The sequence below is a fragment of the Podarcis filfolensis genome, assembly GCF_964270895.1.
Source record: "Podarcis filfolensis genome assembly, chromosome: 10".
NCBI classification, from domain to species: domain Eukaryota; kingdom Metazoa; phylum Chordata; class Lepidosauria; order Squamata; family Lacertidae; genus Podarcis; species Podarcis filfolensis.
Window position 1 is genome coordinate 35,164,772 of NC_139612.1, and position 11,330 is coordinate 35,176,101.

Genomic DNA, 11,330 nt, shown 5'->3' on the forward strand with positions numbered 1-11,330 from the left:
GGCAGCAGGTGGCGCTGTGGTCTAAACCACTGAGCCTAAGGCTTGCCGATTGGAAGGTCAGTGGTTTGAATCCCCCCAACGGGGTGAGCTCCCGTTGCTTGGTCCCAGCTCCTGCCAACCTAGCAGTTTGAAAGCACATCAAAAAGTGCAAATAGATAAATAGGTACCACTCAGGCGGGAAGGTAAACGGCGTTTCTGTGCACTGCTCTGGTTCGCCAGAAGCAGCTTAGTCATGCTGGCCACATGACCCAGAAAAACTGTCTGTGGACAAACACCAACTCCCTCAGCGAGATGAGTGCCGCAACCCCAGAGTTATCCACGACTGGACCTTATGGTCAGGGGTACCTTTATCTTTACCTTTTACCAATGTGTAGGCACTGCCACACAAAAAGATCAAGAGCTACTGTCAAGGAAGGGGTCGCTTTCCCAAGTCCTCACTCCAAGCTACTAATCAATCACACGCAGGTACCAAATGGGTTACCAGGCTTTATTAGCTTCTTCTCTGGCACCAGCTACAGGACACCAAACAGCAAGTATAAAACACGGCATGTTCTCTCCCTCCCCCAGCAGGCTAACTTGAAGATTTATAGGGGCTGGGGAATGCTGGCAACAAGCCAGTGCCATCACATGCTCCCGCTTTGGGGACTAATCGTTACCAGGTGCCTGAGAAGCCCCACCCAGTGATACTTGCTCACAGGATCACTACTTCATGACAGCTACAAGTTTGTTTGGGGTGTATTGTTACTACCATATATGCCAAAGATGGCCCTGCGTCCAATGAAATAAATATATATATATATTAACAGGAATTGATGGTTCCATAGATTTGACATGTGTGGCAGGCCAGGAAACTTGAAGATGAAACTCTAACGAAGGTAGCAAAGGGCTGACAAATTAAAAATTAACAAACACCTGGGTCTCAGTGACCTGCACCATAACCTGTACTAGATTTTTAAAGAATTGTGTTGTTTTGTAATACAATATGCAATTTGTCAACATAATCAGACTCTTTACCAGCAGGTTGGAAGGTAGCAAACATAACATCATTTGTAAAAGGATCCAGAGGGGAGCCAGGAAATTATAGATCCATTAGTATAACATCTGTCCCAGGTAATTGGGAAAAGGATTATTAAAGTTAGACTCATTAAACATATAGCAGAGCTGAGCAGGGATTAGCATTGCTTCTGTAAAAGGAAGTCCTGCTTCAACAACTTCCTGCAGTTATTTGAGAGCTGCAACAAGCATGTAGATCATTTCCCATTATATTCTTGGGCTTCCAAAAAGGTATTGACAAATTCTCTCCACAAAAGCTCTTGAGCAAACTTCACAGCCATGGGTTTAGAGGATAGATCCCCTTATGGTTAGTACTTGTATGGAGAACAGAAAGCACTATGGAAGAGTAAGCAGTCACATTTCACATTGGTTGAAGTAAGCAAATCTATGTTCTTCCTGGCCTGGTGTTATTTAATGTGTTCATAAATAAATAACCTGGAGACAGGAGTGAGCAATGAGGCAGCCAAGTTTGTGGATGTCACAGGAATCTTTAGGATGGTGAACAGCAAGTAAAAAGAAATTGATTCACAGCAATCACACAATAAACTTGTTTTCACATAAGAATGTATGGGGCTTTGTTCCTCCTCCAGTTCTTTTGCTCCTGCACTGCTATGAGCCAAACCATGCACGTTGCCTCAACCCTGGTTTGTGATCTGCCTCCTCCATACAAATCACAGGCTATAAATCAAAGACAAAGGCAGTCCTGTTACCCAGTTCTGGCTAAAATCAACATCTGACTCAGAAGCCCGGCATTCCCCAATGGACTGGCAGCAGTGACAGAGTATGAGTCATCCTTTTTTATTGTGCACACTTTATGATTTGTGCAGATGATGGTATCGGGGCAGTTATACTTGATCTTCTTCCACTACTGTTTGCACCTGCAAAATGTTTGGGGTGGATGTATTGCTTCATTTTCAATCAGCGCAAGTCCCGTAGCTTCCTGCTGAAATCCTGTAACTTTTTATACCACAAATGTTCTGATTTATTTTATGTCTCACTTTTGTTGCAGTATAGCACAAGAGTGGCCCTCCAGGCAGCAAACACATGATAACGTTTGGAAAGCATCACGGAACAATCAATACGTTGAAGTGATGTGTGGCAGGTCCAATATAAATCTACCACTAATGCACTATTATTGTGGCAATTGCATGTTGCAGAATACACTTGCAAAAAAAACAACACTCTCCCTAGATGGTTGCAGAATCTATATTTTGAAAACCGCTGCAAAGTGTGAATCTTTAAGATCATGGCCTGGTGATATTCAAAATAAGCTCCCTTGCTATGGATAATTATTTAGATTTTACAGTTGTCATAAGCAAAACATGCTTCAAATAACTGCTGTTACACTAAGCAGAGAAAGTAGTGAAAAATTACCCATTTCATTCAGCTCATTTAACCCCTCATCAACGAGCAAAGGGAACATTCTCAAACTGATAACTTCAGTTAGCAAGCTAAAGTTACTCTATGTCTCCATTGCTTTTCACATCAAGATTGCTAACTGATTATAATGCATGCAAAATCGAAAAGGCATTGTATTTCCTGATATATGCTGTTTTGCATATCTATATTTGCATTAGCATTTTCATTTTCATTTTCGTCAGATCAGATTCCTAACTTTAAAAAAAGGAAACCTAAAGAGTCGTCTTATTATGGAGTGTTATTCGTAACGTTCTGCTTGGGCATGGTAATGATAAAAAAGCAAGCTCATAAGTCACTACCTTGCTGAAGCAAGTTTGTGCCTAGGTCTAAGACCCATGTGCTCTGACTTGGGTTCCATAATGGAAGAAACGCGAGATGTAAACAGTGGTGGCTGGTGTCCATTGGGATTGGTAGGGCAGAAGGCAGAGAGATCAGCAGTAGATGGAGCCAGGATAGGCCCAGTGACAGACACAACCACCCACTGACTTGCAACTAAGATGGCAGACAAGTGGGGGCTGGAGGTTTGTGAGGAAGTGCCTCCACTAGATGTAAATGTTCTGTTGTAGAAATAAATAACTCCATCCATCCCACATCTGTTCCGGGATGGTGTCAGAGATGCCCTTTTCTTGTGGACATAAGAGGAAAGGAGATGGATGCCAGCTCTGTGCTTTGCTGTCTGCATGGGTGACCTCATGTAGGATAAGGCTGGATATTTAGGATTGGTAGGCCCACCTTCCACAAAATGCACCCCACAAATGGAACTGCTGTGTGTCTTAATTAGGCCTTGCTTGTCCTTTAGCTGAATATCCACTGCATTGTGGGATGGGTGCTAGACAGTAAAGTTAACAGTAAAGTGTAGTCTTTACAAATCATTGTAAAGCTTTGATATAATCATGACCTTAGTTTTCCCAATCAATCCGTGTCTTCCTTCAGAGAGTTCCAGGAAAGTGAAAAGTTTCACATCAGACCAACTATAAAGCCTATTTAAAAAACAGTGGTGGTTGGTGTGTCTGTGTCTTCAGGCCACTAAAAGAACTATGCAGTTAGAAGAAGAAGAAGAGTTTGGATTTGTTATCCCGCTTTATCAGTACCTGAAGGAGTCTCAAAGCAGCTAACATTCTCCTTTCCCTTCCTCCCCCACAACAAACACTCTGTGAGGTGAGTGGGGCTGAGAGACTTCAGAGAAGTGTGACTGGCCCAAGGTCACCCAGCAGCTGCATGTGGAGGAGCGGAGACGCGAACCCGGTTCACCAGATTACGAGTCTACCGTAGGTGCTTCTCGAAATATAGGCGAGCAATAAAAAAAAGCAGCAGAACAAACTCTCAGAAAATGTTTAGAGTAGTTTGGATGAAAAAGAAATATCAGGGTTTCTTGCAAAAGCACAACCACCACTAACTGCTGTTCACTTTAGAGACAGACAATATTCTATCTGATGAGCATCAGTTAATATGATAAATGAAAGAATATCAGTTAATAAACGAAATGAAAGAACCAAGAGGGGCAAAGAGATCAATTTCTTGAGAGTCATTATTTGGACTTCTTGTAGATTCAGCTTTTGGGCCTCAGTTAAAAATGTGACTCATGAGTAAGGAGTTATATGAATTCTGCTGCTTACTCATGCTGACTGAAGATCTGAAATCTGATGTCTGTACCTAGCATGTCATAAAGCAGGACTGATGAAATGTTCCTCCTCTTTCAGCTGCAAAAACAGAATCTTTGCCTTATTCAGGCTATATTGTCACGTTAATCTTTTTCTCACACAGACATCTTTGTCTGGAGCTCCTCTTAGTGGAAAGGAAGAGAATCCAAGAATATATAAAGGTGTGCTTACCTGTAGACTCATATACGGAATATCTGTGCATTGAAAATATGACATAGACATCATTTTCACAGAGTATGAAGGTGGATCTCAAAGTGCATATAAAACCACGTTGATTTAATTTTTCAGCTCCTAGGAAACATAAAGAACTAAAAGTAGTATCTAACTTATTCCCAATATTTAACATGCCAGGTGGCACAGTTTGATGCAAGCAGCTTTGAGTTTATATCTCTTTCCCTTTAGTGAAGGCAACTATTTTCTATCCTTCTAAATAAGGAAAGATGCTGTCACAGAACCTGATAAAAGTGACAAATCACACTTGCCAAGACTAATGGGAAAACATTATCTTCTTCATAAACACCCTATCTGGGATTTACATAATAGGAACTAAATTTATTTTCCATTGTTGGCAACATTTTAACAGCTAAAGATGGATCCGGGAAAGTGGAAATGTAATTTTTACCAACTACAAAAGATACGCAGCAGACAAAATACCAGTATCATTAACAAGCGTCTCCTACGAAAGACAGATGCTTTTAATTGACCAATTTGCTTGAAAGCCCTTTTAAAACAAGAAAAGTGTGTGTTAGTTAACCAGTGCAGTTTCCATATGGGAGAGTTCTAGAGCGAACCCAATCACAGCTCTTTCATTGTAAGCTACAAGCGGGATAGAAATTGACTTGCAACACTATTAGAGAATATCACACTTTTTGTGTGGGCACATCTCACTAACTTCAATCCATACCAACGGACTGGGCATGGCATAGCAGCTGTGGGCATGAAAGGTCCAAGTCACCTGACCAGCCTTTTGAAGCCCAGCACACATTCATTATAACTTTTGTTGTGGGCACCATTTTATTGCCTTATTGATTTACTTTTAATTCATCGGTTAATGGCATACAAAAAGTCATTGATAAATAAAATAAAACAGAGCTAAAATATTTTCCACCTCTATACTTCTAGTGTTATAGTGTTAACTCGCCATAATGCTATATAATGTTAATTTAAAACATAATGACTTAAGGGTAATAACAATAACTTTATGTTTACTGTCACAAACTGTGCTACTAAAATGGTGACTATTCAGAAAGTCTTTTCATCATTTATTTTTAAATGTCATTATTGTGCTAATGTTGTAGTGCTATAAATGCAAAGATACTCATATTTGGTATAAGATCTATATCAATCTATGAATATTTGTTGTAAGATTAATATACCTTTTTTTCTTTTTATGTATACCTATGTTTGCTTGTTTTTTATGTATGCTGCTTTCTTTTTGCTAAAAAAATATTTTTTAAAAAGATACTCATTTCTTTTAAATTGCTTTTAAACAAAAACAACAACAACCCTTCCTGCTGTGGTTATTGGTGATAACAAATCATTTTGTGTAAATTGACATTATAGCAATGTAACATTATAGTGTTACAGCAGTATAACACCTTTCCACCGAAAACAAGTGATAGCTAGGAAAGCATTTTAACACTAATTAAAAGATTTTCTGAAGAGAGTCAATGGGGTGAAAAAAAGTTGTCCACTGCAAAGATTATAGTGAGTGTGCACTGAGCTGTGATAAGTTTTCCTACCTGACATGTCACAGCCTAGGTCAAAACGCCACTTTTTTCAAAGACTAGAAGAGTGGTGCTAAATGCAGAAACAGCTGTGGAGATTGTGCTAGTCTTCTGGGAAAAGTTGAACTTTCAGTGTTATGAGAAAAGACAGACGAATTAAAGGAAAATACAGGATGACAATGACTGGATGGCAGCATAGTGCAGATTCTGAAGCATGGCATTTTCACACTACTAAACACCTAGTGTAGAAGCACTGCAAACACTACAAGCCGTCCACTTTTGATTGCAAGTCAAAGCATAGCTACATCAGAAATCTCTGAAAAGCCCTACTGATTCAGAGCCAAGACCAACCCAGTCTAGAACTCTGTTCCTCACAGTGGTCAACCATATACATTGGCAAGCCCACAGAAAAAGACAAGAAGGCCCTCTTCTATGTTGGTTCCTCAACTCCTGGACACAGCATGTTATCATGATGACTAGCAACCCTTGATAGCCTTATGCTCCTTATCTACACATCCTCTACACTGCAATACCAATGCAAGGGGCAGTTTGGTCCAGTATCTCTGAAGAGTGCAAGATTCCAGGGTTTCCTGGTTCTTACACAGGGTTCGTGTTTCCTTTGGGGAACGAAGTACAGCAGAGATTTTGGTGTCTCTTTGGGATATATGGTTTATTTACACAGAGATATACAACCTGAGCCGATGATGGAGGGACTCACAGCATGAACACCTCAAAAGGGTCTTGTTCCTACCCTAGCCACAGCCTTGGATTCCAGCAGGCCTCAAACATCACATTCTGCCTCTCTGGCTTTCCAGCTTGCTGCTTTTTTTCTAGCTTCTAGCTCACATAACAGCTCAACTCTCAACGTTAACCCTGTGACTTTATCTGTTGAGGGAGTTGTCATCTAGCACAAGCCCTTTTAATAGCCCATCACCCATCTGGCTTAATTAGCTTTAAACACTTGCTGGATCTAGGGATTAGCAGTGTCTGACACACATCTTAGTACCCCAAGCATTGATTAAATTGTAACACTTACTGGATCCAGAGATTAGACAGGCCCAGCACCCACAAACTCATAATTTCCACTCTCCCTTCCCCACAAGTGGGAGGGGTTTGCTGCACCGAGCGGAGGCTCACCTGGGCAGGTGCCTCCCACCTGCTTGGGCCGGCCTTTGACCCACCCTCGGCCAGGGAGGACAATGGATGGCCAGCCAGGGATGGGGCTAAGGGCAAAGAAAAGAGGCTGACCCCATTGTCCAAGCTTCTTTTGGTTTTCTTCCTTCCAGGAAACTCATAATGCACTCCTCATAACACACATTTCAACTACTTCCAGAAGCATGTAAATAGGCATGTAAATGGAGCCATTCTCAATAGAGATCTCCATATAAGTCCTCCCTCCATATGTGGGTGTGGACTTAAATGAATGGAACTATAACATGAGAGAACAGTTCCCAGTGATTTCATCTTCCATCGACTAGCCATATGGATGACAAAGGCTGCGTTTCTTTGCATACTTACCTTGGAGTAAGCTCAGCTGAGTATGGTAGGTAAGGTTTGAGCTGACGTTATGATTACAAATGTTCTCTTCACATTTCATCTGAATGAAAATTCAAGAGATAAGGGGGAGGGTGGTGAAAGAGAGAAACAAAGTTCTGATGTAATGCAGCACTGGGGATGTCAACCTGGACGCTTAGACCTAAGCTCTCAAGCTTGCACTCTCTGGGGCAAGGGAAAGCTTTAGAGCAATGAAGCGTGAAGTCCACAGTGGTATTTACAATGCATTTGAGGATAGCACTGAAGCCCACTGGACTCAGAAGCAGCCCAAGGGGAAAGCCTAGGGGTGCTGGATGCCACAGTTTCATTCAGCTGAGGGTAATCTTCTGAAAAGCATAATAATAAAGAACTGCTAATGAGCAGGAAGCTTCATAAACCAAAGATATGCTCAGATGCTCATAGTCTCAAAGGAGGAGCAGCAATCTTGAGACTCCAGGTGAAAGAGAGAGAGAAAATATGAGGTATCTGCCTTTCTTTGGTCTGGTTGGGACCAAGTGTAATTGGACTCCTTCACCAGAATCATTTAGCAACTGACAGCCTACCCTGCAGTTGACCCCTTGGGTTGACCTTTCCCTTTCATAAGGAGAAACTGGAACCCTTGCATAAAATATCATTTTATAGAGTACCTCACAGACAATTAGAGGAAATTTTCTTAATGTTCACAAATACAACAATGCAGACAATTTGCATTCTGGAACTAATTTACCTAAGTTACATAGTTTTAATCAGCGGCATAGACATAAAGGCCACATTCATACATCACACTAAACCATGGTTTCGTGTTATGGGGTCATGCAGGAATGAGCCACAGCAGGCTTTGGGCTTGGGTGCTTCTCTCATACGCTTACTCTGCTCTTCCTGCACAGCTGGGAGATATACAGAAGTCACTGTTTCTGCTTTTGGTTAAGCATCCAGACTGACAAACTGTGGTTAGCGTTACCTCTGGTTAACTTAAAACAAGTCAATTTCAAATCATGGTTTTGAAAGCTGGTTTGTTTAAATTAAATTAATCTGTATTTCTGGTCCAAATGACATGGCACATGGTGGTTAATCAAAAGCAAAGATTCTGAATTCTTCTGGTGTCTGAACATGCTTGTTATGCTAGCTGTATTATGAGTAAGGGGCCTTCAGATGTAATGGGAAAACATGGTATCTCCCCATGAGAACAAACTGAGGTTTAGACATCCAGACATCCTTTTCATTGCACATTATTGGTTATTGGTGCTCTTGGTGCTATTTGGGCAGTTACACACAATACTATTTCAATACTGTTTGTGCCTCCAAAGGCTTTGGGGCAGCCACACTGCTTTGCTTCCAATCAGCACATAACTTCTTGCCGAAATCATTTTATACCATAGGCAATCTGGTTTATTCTTGTCCTGCTTTTGATGTGCTACATCCCCTCCAGAAAGCAGAAATATGGTAACACTGGGGAATAAATCCACAACTAATATAGAATGATTGTGTCAAGAACATGCTGCAGATTACATCTTCGATCAAACATCAGTCTTAGCAGGGGATCTTAGTTCTTGGCTTTTCCAACTAACTGGAGTTTCCCTCACATGGTAAAATAGGGAGTGAACCACCTTTTCTGCTACATATAGAAAGGCGGCAGAAACAACAGAGACCTTAATTTGATGGCACATTTTTCCCCTCCAGAAAAAAGGGCTGTCTTTTTTGTGGATTAACAGGATAATGTCAACTCACCCTTTTCTACTTCATCGCTTTGCATGCTGTAATGGTTCTAGGGGTTGCTCGTGCGTAAATCAACGCCACACCTGGCTGGGTTACCTGGGTGAACCCTTTCTGTCCGGACAGCCTCTCACCCGTGGCTGTCTCAATCGCTGGCAGAATCCGTCAGTGGGCGTTTCTTGAACTTCTTCCAGCAAAGAAGCTCTTTGACGCCTAGTCGCCGCCTACTCTCCCTGCGTGGAAGCCTTCTGCGCAGGGAGGGTGTGGGCAGCAGAGGACCCGTGCTCTCCCCGCTGGTCTCCGGCGAGGAGTCATGGAGCCACCTCGCCGATTCCCCCATCTGCCCCCCTTCTCCACTGGTGCTACACTGAATTCCTTCCCCAGCAGATGGGCTGCTTCTCTCCCTCCCGGGACGCTCTCCGGAACCCCTCTGGAGCCCTCCCTCTCCCTCGGGCTCCGATGGCAGTTCCCTGACACATGCCAAAAGGAATTAGAGGGTCAACTGACTGGGCAGCAAAAGTCACTATCCTTGACTAAGCTTATTCTTCTCATTTGTTTATTTCATAATGTATAATCTAGTTGTCAGTTTTCATTTTCCTTTTAAAGCCTTTCCTTTGCCAATTTCCACCGCTCCAATATAAACCAGTGGGTTTACATTTTTATTTCTGAGTTTCTCCTAATTTCGTCTCACCATTGACAACCAGGGCAAACTCTGGCTTTCCAGAACTTCACAACCTCTTAGCTCAAGTGGGCCCTGGAGGTGGAAAGTCTGAGCACCCCCCCCCAAAAAAAAACTGTGTTGTACAGATCAGGCCATTGTGGGGGAAACAGAGGTTGTGGCTTGTGACAAACTCTAGTCAGTTTCACAACAAATCAACATCAGACCACAGGTTGTACAGCTAGTTTGTTTAATTAGCCAGCCTTTGTGAAAAATCACAATCCAGGTTCTCTTCCGCAATGACAAGCCATGATCAGAGTGAATGATATAGCTTGGAGCTGTTGTGCCAATCCGTTCCGCACGGTCGTCAGGGAGCCCTAACTAGTTCTAACAAGCCCAGGTTTCAAATTCTTCCCAGGTGTCCACAGAAGCTCATTAATCCAGGTAGGGGAATTCCCCAGGACGGATCATTTAAGCCGAAACAAAATATCCCTCATTTTACAGTAGAGCATAACCGCAGGGCATCAGACCATGTAAACAGTATGAGTCTCTGAATGACTGGAATGCTGAGTGGAATGAAGACATGGAAAGAAAGAACGCTCCATGCAAGCAAAACAGGGAGGGTCCTTCAAATTAAAAACATACCTTTCCACCCACGATGCATGGACCACTGCTTCAGGTTAAAGGAATGGAGGCGGCTCACTCACAAAAGCAGGTGCTGGGAGAGAGAAGGAGGCTGTTCTAAGCTTTACTTAAGGAAATGAACTTTATGAGATTCCAAAGCCTGTTTCATGGACAGCTTATCTGTCACCAGTGAGAGGCTGGGAGCTGCAAATAAGCTCCAGAGAACTAATTTAAAAGCTATGCAGAACTGGACAGATTTAGCACATTTTTCTTCCCAACCTAATTTTTTAAAAAGAAAAAAGATTCCTCTTCCCCCATCCAAGTTCTTAGTCATTCTTTTAAAAGAAAAACTAACAGGAATCTCAGCACTTGCTTGAGAAAGTCCATTTCCTGACTGTTGCTACTGAGCTCTATTTTTGGTTCTGGCTGTTGCAGTTCCTGAAATGATGTATTATGGCTATCGGGATGTTTAAACTGTTGCTGTTTCTTGGTTTTTATATTTTGGGAACCGCTTTAAGATTTACAAATGTAAAAATCAAAAATAAATAAGGAAACTTTCTCACATTTCTTGCACGTAGATTTGGTACCATCGGTATTGTATTATTATTATCATTTCATGAAAATGTCATTTTTGCAAATGGGATGTTTCATAAACATTGGCTAACTTTTGCCCTAAAAAAAAGGTATTCCCAGTTTAGTGGTTTCCAAAAGTACATGATTGTCTATAGCTGTACACAGTGGTTGCATTCTCAAACTATGTTGTTGACTCCTGAGGAAGAGAATGCAGCTCCTTTGCTCCTTCCAGGGCATTTTATATTAGTGTAGGATGGCAGCTTAGCAGAGGTTTGGCTTCGCATGTCGTTCAGATCCAGGTTCCTACTTAAGGCCTCTCCTCCCTAACCCTGATCTGCAGACCCAAGGTTTGTCCTATGGTTAAAGGAC

The 11,330-nt window shown here is 42.0% G+C and overlaps 1 long non-coding RNA gene across 1 annotated transcript; it reads right to left on the reverse strand.

Moving 5' to 3' along the window:
• Positions 1 to 340: 340 nt before the first annotated feature.
• Positions 341 to 10,754, reverse strand: LOC310743259. The gene is made up of 3 exons (XR_014538910.1): positions 10,410 to 10,754; positions 4,305 to 4,424; positions 341 to 1,931 (listed from the first exon to the last, which is right to left on the reverse strand). It is a non-coding gene; the product is annotated as an uncharacterized lncRNA (long non-coding RNA).
• Positions 10,755 to 11,330: the final 576 nt, after the last annotated feature.